The following is a 9,163-nucleotide window of genomic DNA, read 5'->3' as shown; positions in this document are numbered from 1 at the left end:
GACTCCTCTCACCCCCCCAGACAGTGAAGCCGCTCCCAGCCGAGGCGATGCTATCACCTCCCCTCCTCAACTAAAGCTGCCTCTCCGTCTCCCTCTATCTGTCCCTCCCACTCCCCGGCCAGCTCTATCTCCTCACCAGCAGAACTAATGCCCCTGTCTTTTTTCTACCACGGAGGTAATGCAATCTCAGTGAGCTTCCTGAACAAATGCCTTTATTTCAGTTTCATCAACCCCCCCCCCACAAAGAGAGAGAGAGAGAGAGGTTCTGTGGTCTGTTGTCGTCAACATTCATCTATATTGAGTAGATAGTAGAAAACTCTGACTCCTGTTTACTGCTGAGGTGTGTTCTGTCTTATCCAACCCCAACCTTCCTCGGGGAGCTGTTTGTGTTTGTGTGTGTGTGTGTGTGTGTGTGTGTGTGTGTGTGTGTGTGTGAGGTGTTTTCTTCTGTTTGGGTGTGTGTGTGTATGTGTATGTATGTGTGTGTGTGTGTGTGTGTGTGTGTGTGTGTGTGTGTGTGTGAGGTGTTTTCTTCTGTTTGGGTGTGTGTGTATGTGTATGTATGTGTGTGTGTGTGTGTGCGTATGTGTTGGTGTGTGTGTGTCTGTGCATGCGAGTGTACCTGGTGTGTGTGTGAGGTGTTTGCGGGTTCTAGCACGATGAGCCCTTTCCCTCCTCAGTCGGCAGGTACTGTGGGAGGATGAAAGCTTCTCTCAGACGCAGACAGACAGACAGACAGACAGACAGACAGACAGGCAGGCAGGCAGGCAGCTCAGATTGTGCATGAGACTGGCGCTGCTTTCTTTCTCACTCGCCTTTATCACACCCTCTAAAACACTCCACACACTCCTCTGTGTGTCTCCCTAGCTGTTTCCTCCGCCTTTACCAGGGGAGAGCAGACCCAGAGGACCGGGTGAGTACAGGGGGGTGAAACACAGACAAGACGTCCTCAGAGCCAACGACAATCTGTCAGTCACATTCAACAGGCTTTATGAAGATTCCCAAACCAGTCTAAATGTTGTTTTTTTCTTGTTTTTTTTTACTTTATTTATTCAGGGGGAACCAGAGTCTCTTTCCAGCAGAGGCCCTGATTTACATACAGCAGATCAAATAAAGGAAATGCAAGAAAGAAAGCCGATATACAATACAAAACCAGGTATAAACAAAATAGTTTACACGAATCCACTAACCACATGGACGACTAGCCTCCCTAAACAGATCCTCCACTAACAGCTTGAAATGACCTACGGGTTCCCGAGTGTCCAGCTGTCATCCTCTGGGTAATTGTTAAGAGCACAGTGACTAAAAAACTGTTGTCTGCAATTCTGTAGAAACGCAAGGGACATTAAAAAGCGACAAGTTCTGAGTGCGTGTCACCACTGGGTTTCCAAGAGAGCGATGATGGGAGATCCATTGGGAGTTTTTTTGAAAGAACAGCTTTATATACAAATACAATGCAATGACAAAATCCTTTCTCAAAGTCAAAGAATCCCAACCCACAGACTGATACCCAGGACAATGGTGGGTGAGGACACTATCTCTGGAGATAACCCACAGAGCAGAGGGATAAACCCAGTCCCGTGGTTTAAGAGCTGAGGCTGCTGCCTCGTGGACTATTTGTCACCCAACTCAGTCTCCAAATGATTACCGGTACGTTCCGGGGGATCGTTTTCTGCAGACCAAAAAAATACGATCTGTGTGGTCCAGGCACGTGCCGTGAGCTTTTAGATTGGGTAAGCATAAGATATAGAAATACACATAATTACACATACACGCTATCAGTGAACGCAGTTTCAAGGAAATGCAATTTTGATGCCCTAGAACCCGCTAATAAACTGTAGTGTCACTTTGTGATCGGATTACCAAAAACAAAAAAAACAGTTGCCAGTTTCGACTATATCAGGGGTGCTCATTGTTCAATCTTTTTTGAACCAAGATCTTTTCAAGTAGCCAGCCTGCTGAAATCTACAAGTCCAGTTTCAACATCGCAAACGCACACATGCACAACACAGACACACACCGTTTCCATCCTCCATAGTAAACTCACAACACACTTTCTTTTCACACTTTGTCACACAGGCACTTGACATCACATCACAAACCCTCCCTCTCTATCTCTCTCAAACACTTTTGGTCCAGAACCACTGGCACGGACAGCGACATTAGGCCTATCTCAGCGATTGATTAAGCAGCTCTCTCTCCAAACACAATGGCACAGGCCTATTCAAAGGTAAAAGCAGAGGAAGTCTTAAATAAGAAGCCATAACCAGCAGCACAGCAGTACTCAAACCATATAAACAAGGACAGATCGCCACCAGCCTCGCGAATCATATAAATCATATAAACCGCTCATACCAGGCTTGCTGGAACCCCCTAGCGACTCTCCCTTTCTGGGTGTGAAGATCGGTGAGCGGTGGCTTCGGGCGGCATTTAGCCAGTAGTTCTGTTTTTCCAGTCCAGTCCAGTCTACGAAATCCCTTTAGGTCGCTGACAGTAATGTCCACATTCACAAAATCAAGCAAGTTATCCTTATTGATTATTATTATTTAGATCGTTTGAGCTAGCTAGCATAAGCTATTCTGCCGGGCGAGAGGTGAAATGTTACAGTAAGTGAACTTGAAAGTGATGAGAGCCAATCAGTAGCTCTTATCGGAATTAAAGAACTACTGATTGGCTGGTAAGCACGCTTACCCTGGCCACATTAAACAGCGGGCTGAGGCATCGGAAACAAATAAAAAAGAAATGTTCACGCATTCGAATGTACGCGAGGGAAAGCAGAGAGAGAAGTGCTTATAATGCAACGCAATGCAAGCAGGCAGAGTAGGAAGTGCTTACTCCTGCAGGTGGCGCTAAAAATGCAACGTCAAAATGAATGACTCCTGCTGCCCTGGGACCTAAAATACGACTTTTTTAATGAAAACAAACAAACGGTTACATGCACTTTTATTTAAATATTTTCACTGTCCTTTTTTATTTTTTCGTTGGGTAAGCACTGCTTACTATGCTTATATGGACGACACGTCCTTGGTGAGGTCGTATTATCTAGCTACACTGGCAGGTCAATGCGGAAGATAGAATACAGAGGTTGTTAGGGTTAGGGTCTCATAAGGAGGTGATTGCTAATTCTGGTTGTTTATGCTAATATTTGCCTTAACTTACCCTAACCAGTCGAAGTTAATGGCTAAACTTAACCACTCAAAGTTAATGCTGTTATGACACGGGGGCGAGGGAGCTCAAGGACACGACACCGGAGGCAGAAGATAGTGTTAGCCCCGTAGGGTATTTATTTACAGTGCAGGTGGGTGGAAACACAGATGATGAGTCCGGAGGTTTCAGCCTGGCGGGCTGGGGGTTTCAACCTGGCGGGATGGCGGTAGTGGTTGGCATAGGCTGTGGAGGAACAGGAAAGCAGGGTAAGTCTCCACGGTAGGCCAGTACACAAGATATCAATGAATCACAAGAATAGGCACAAGAGCAAAGTTCATAACTGATCACAGCGGATACTTGCCAGGTCATTCTTAGGGAAGAACTGACGATGATTGAAGGGAGTCCAGGGTAGATGTAGCCAGAGGGTTGATTGGGGAGTGGAGACAGGTGTGTGGGTTTGACTGTGGCTGGATAACCCTCCAATCACCGGGAACGAGCTTCACCTGCGGCGGAGAGCACGCTGTGCTCGGGTTGTGGGGGCGGGGGAGGGCGTGTGTGACGGCCCAGCCGTAACAGGACCCCCCCCCGAGGGGGAGCCTCCTGGCGACCGGCCCGGAGCCTCCGGGTGGGCCCGATAGAAGTCCCTGAGGAGGACTGGGGACATGATCTGGGACCGGGGAATCCAGCTCCGTTCCTCTGGGCCATATCCTTCCCAGTCCACCAGGTACTGGAAACCCCGGCCACAGCGACGAGCCCTGAGGAGCCTCCTTACCGCCCACTGGGGGTGGCCATCCACCAACTGAGGAGGGGGCGGTGCAGGGGCTGGTGGCATCAGGTCGCTGGCGACATGGGGCTTAACCCGGGAGACGTGGAACACCGGGTGGATCCGACGGAGGGAGTGAGGGAGGACCAGCCGGATGGCAGCGGGGTTGATGACCCGGTCGATGACGTAGGGGCCGATGTACCTCGACGCCAACTTCCGGGAGGGGACATTGAGGGGGAGATCCGCCGTGGAGAGCCAGACCCTCTGGCCCACCTGGTACACCGGAGCTGGAGTGCGACGACGGTTGGCGCTTCGGGTAGTTCGGGCGGTGGCCCGAAGCAAGGCCGAGCGTACGGAGGTCCAGACCCGACGACAGCGAAGGAGGTGTGCCTGGACTGATGGTACCGACGCTTCGCCCTCCTGGGTAGAAAGCAGGGGTGGCTGGTACCCCAAGGAGCACTCGAAGGGGGACCGGCCGGTGGCTTCATTCACCATGGCGTTCAGGGAGTACTCCACCCAGGGTAGGTCCTTGCTCCAGGAGGATGGATGGAGGGAGGACATGCAGCGGAGTGCCGACTCCAGGCTCTGGTTGGCTCTCTCCGCCTGCCCATTGGTCTGGGGATGGTAGCCGGAGGAGAGGCTGGTCGTGGCCCCAATCCCCGAACAGAAGGCCTGCCACACCTTGGATGTGAACTGGGGGCCACGGTCGGAAACCACATCCTGGGGAAGCCCGTAAAGCCGGAAGACGTGGGTGGTGAGTAGCTCCGCCGTCTCCGCCGAGGTCGGTAGCTTTGCCAGAGCTACCAACCGCACGGACTTGGAGAAGCGGTCCACGATGGTGAGGATGACCGTGTTGCCTAGGGACGGGGGAAGGCCGGTCACGAAGTCCATGGCGAGGTGGGACCACGGTCGACCGGGCACGGGTAGAGGCCGCAGCAGTCCTGAAGGCGGCCGGTGGGATGCCTTGCTGCGAGCGCAGGTAGGGCAGGCCGAGACGAACTCCCTGACGTTCGCGGCCATGGTGGACCACCAGAACCGCCGGCGCAGGAAGGACAGTGTGCGTAGGGCCCCAGGATGGCAGGCGAAGCGGCTGGCGTGGCCCCACTGCATCACCTTGGTTCTGACGGCGTCCGGGACGAAGAGACGGCCGGGGGACCCCGGTCGGGGATCTGGCTGGGTGCGCTGTGCAGCTCTGACCACCGCCTCGATCTCCAGGGTGACCACTCCAACGACCCGGGAGGATGGAACGATGGTGTCAGGAGTGGTGGGTTCCTCCTCTGCGGCATGGAGCCGAGAAAGGGAGTCAGCCTTGGCGTTCAGGGAGCCCGGACGGAACGTGAGGTGGAAGTTAAACCGCCCGAGGAACAGGGCCCAGCGTGCCTGACGGGAGTTCAACCGCCTGGCCGACTTGATGTAGGTTAGGTTCTTGTGGTCCGACCAGACGGTGAAGGGGTGCTCTGCGCCCTCCAGCCAGTGCCGCCACTCGTGGAACGCCTCCACCACCGCCAGCAGCTCGCGGTTCCCGATGTCGTAGTTGGCCTCGGCGGAGGTATAACGGCGGGAGTAGAAGGCGCAGGGGTGCACGGTCTGGTCCTCCGATCGTTGAGAGAGCACGCCACCGACGCCCGTGTCTGAGGCGTCCACTTCCACAATGAAGGGCCTAGAGGGGTCTGGGTTGATTAGGACCGGCGCCGAGGTGAAGAGCCTCTTCAGGTCACTGAAGGCAGCGCTGGCTGCTGGTGTCCACGTGAACTGGCGCAGGGGGGAGGTGAGGGCAGTGAGGGGGGCGGCTACCCGGCTGAAGTCCCGGATGAATCGCCGGTAGAAGTTGGCAAAGCCGAGAAATGACTGCAGCTGTTTCCGGGTGGTAGGTTGGCCCCACTCGACGACGGCCCGAGTCTTCTTGGGGTCAGGGCGAGTCAACCCACCCTCCACGATGAGCCCCAGGAATTCCACAGAGTGAGTGTGGAACGAGCACTTCTCAGCCTTAATAAAAAGGCGATTCTCCAGTAGGCGCTGGAGGACTAGGCGGACATGTTGGACATGCTCCTCAGGGTTCCTGGAGAATACTAGGATGTCATCCAGGTAGAGGACGACAAAGATGTCCAGCATGTCCCTGAGGACGTCGTTCATGAGGGCCTGAAAGACGGAGGGGGCGTTAGTGAGACCAAAGGGCATGACCAGGTACTCATAGTGGCCACGGGGGGTCTTGAACGCCGTCTTCCACTCGTCACCCTCACGAATCCGGACCAGATGGTAGGCGTTCCGGAGGTCCAGCTTAGTGAAGATGGTGGCCCCAAGGAGGGGCTCAAAGTTGGAGCTCATGAGGGGGAGAGGATAGGTGTTCCGGACGGTGATGGCATTGAGCTCACGGTAGTCAATGCATGGCCTGAGGGTTCCATCCTTCTTCTTCACGAAGAAAAACCCCGCTGCCACCGGGGAGTGTGATGGACGGATGAGCCCCTCAGCCAGACAGTCGGAGATGTAGGTGTCCATGGCTGCCTTCTCCGGGGGGGCAAGGTTGTAGAGGCGACTGACCGGAAGTTTGTTGCCAGGGCGGAGCTCGACGGCACAGTCGTAGGGCCGGTGAGGCGGCAGGGTGCGAGCACGCTCCTTGCTGAAGGCCTCTCCGAGGTCGTGGTAGACCTCTGGGATGGAGGAGAGGTCAGGGGGAGCCGGAGGCGGTCGCAGAGGCGATGTGGGGGTATGGGCGGCACGGAGGCACCGGGCGTAGCATGCGGTACTCCAGCTCAGGATACGTCCCTCACCATAGCTGACATGGGGAATGTGGAGCTCGAGCCACGGTCGTCCCAGGATGAGCGGGGACTGGGGGGTCTTGAGGATGTAAAACCGGATCTCCTCCACATGGTTCCCCGAGACGGTCAAGGAGAGGGGTGTAGAGCGGTGGGTGAGAGGCCCCAGGCTGTGTCCGTCTAGGGCTGAGACGGAGAGGGGGGTCTCGAGGGCAACGAGGGGAACGGCAGCTGAGCGGGCCAGCTGGGCGTCCATAAAGTTCTCGTCTGCTCCCGAGTCAATAATGGCCTCGACCGTGAGGTTCTGCCCCTGCCAGGAGAGGGTGACAGAGAACCTGGCTGGGCTGGTGGTAGGTGGGGATTGAGAGGCACGGCTCACCCGGATTCCCCCTTCGGGTGAGCCTGCCCTTTTGATAGGGACGGGCAGGTGTCACGGAGGTGTCCCTTCTCTCCACAGTAGAGGCACAGTCCCTGGGCCCTTCTCCTCTCCTTCTCCGCCGTGGTGAGGCGGGCTCGACCAAGCTGCATCGGCTCCTCGCCAGTGCATGGGGTGTAGGTCGACTCCCGTGCGGAGGAGGGGTTGGCTGTGACGATAGGGTCCTGGGGGCGTGGCGAGCTGGTCTGGTAGCGCCCTCTCTCTCTCCGACGCTCCCGGGAGCGCTCGTCAACGTCGATGGCTAGGGCCACTAGTTCGTCCAGGGCGGCGGGTCTGTCCCGGACGAGCTCGTCCTTGATGGCCTCACTCAGCCCCTGGCGGAAAGCAGATCGCAGTGCCCTGTCATTCCATCCGCTTCCGGCTGCCAGGGTGCGAAACTCGGTAGAGTAGGCCGCCGCGGTCCGGTTCCCCTGGTGGAGTGACATCAGTTGCTCCCCGACCTCCTGTCCGGCAGTGGGGTGGTCGAAAACCCTCTTGAACTCCGTGAGGAAGGTAGCGTAGTCACCGAACAGGTCAGGGCGGGCGCAGAGGGTGGCCTGGACCCAATTCAGGGCGTCGCCGGTGGTGAGGTTGGTGATGAACGCCACCCGGGCTGCCGGCGACCAGAACTGGCTGGGCTGATGCGAGAACACCAACTCGCACTGGAGGATGAAGCCTCGGAACTGGGCGAAGGCTCCGTCGAAGGGGCGGGGGCTGGCTAGGTGGGGCTCCCGTGGCTGTCCAGTAGGTGGTGCCGGTAGCTGGGCAGGGTCAGGGAGAGCAGGGGGGGGGGCAAAGGCTGCGAGCGCGGCCACCTGTGCTGTAAGCGCTTGGGTCGTAGAGATGAGGTGCTGCATCTGGGTGGCGCGGTGCTCCTGGTTAGCCTCCTGGGTTGTCAGGCGAGTGTTCAGGGCCTGGCACGCTGTAGCGGCCGCCTGGAGGAGGTGAGTGTGTTCCGTGAGGATCTGGATAGCCGTCGGGCCGGATCCAGGGGTGGGAGATGGTGTCCGGTCCTTCGTGTCGTCTGAGCCCAATTGCATGGTCAGTTCTTCTGTTATGACACGGGGGCGAGGGAGCTCAAGGACACGACACCGGAGGCAGAAGATAGTGTTAGCCCCGTAGGGTATTTATTTACAGTGCAGGTGGGTGGAAACACAGATGATGAGTCCGGAGGTTTCAGCCTGGCGGGCTGGGGGTTTCAACCTGGCGGGATGGCGGTAGTGGTTGGCATAGGCTGTGGAGGAACAGGAAAGCAGGGTAAGTCTCCACGGTAGGCCAGTACACAAGATATCAATGAATCACAAGAATAGGCACAAGAGCAAAGTTCATAACTGATCACAGCGGATACTTGCCAGGTCATTCTTAGGGAAGAACTGACGATGATTGAAGGGAGTCCAGGGTAGATGTAGCCAGAGGGTTGATTGGGGAGTGGAGACAGGTGTGTGGGTTTGACTGTGGCTGGATAACCCTCCAATCACCGGGAACGAGCTTCACCTGCGGCGGAGAGCACGCTGTGCTCGGGTTGTGGGGGCGGGGGAGGGCGTGTGTGACGGCCCAGCCGTAACAAATGCCTTAACTTAACCACTCGAAGTTAATGGCTAAACTTAACCACTCAAAGTTAATGACTTAACTTAACCACTCAAAGTTAATGCCTTAACTTAACCACTCGAAGTTAATGGCTAAACTCAACTGGTCTAAGTGAATGCCAAATACTGCATTCCGCAAATCACAAGTCGTAATTCAGGATCCTTCGTATGTCCTGGTCCGTAGAAACGTTCCCACGGAACAGAATCATGGAGACTGTGTTGTGTCACCGTAGTCGAGGACTGGGAGGCCCGTCACCTTGACAATCGTCCTCTTATTCTCCAAGGTGAAATCATTTGTAGAAAGTAGCCTACACTGGAACTGCTGGTGTCTGCAGCCATCCCTATAGCCTGGGCTGTATGCTGTTAGAGAAGTAATGAATGCATGAATGAATGAATGAATGAATGAATGGTCTTTATTGTCATTAATACAGTACAGGTACCATACAACGAAATGTAGGAGGGGGGGGGGGGCTCCCCTGGTGCTTGGAAAAAGACTAAA

This window comes from Nansenia antarctica, assembly GCF_963989245.1.
Source record: "Nansenia antarctica genome assembly, chromosome: 9".
Lineage (NCBI taxonomy): Eukaryota > Metazoa > Chordata > Actinopteri > Argentiniformes > Microstomatidae > Nansenia > Nansenia antarctica.
This window is presented reverse-complemented; position numbering follows the sequence as displayed.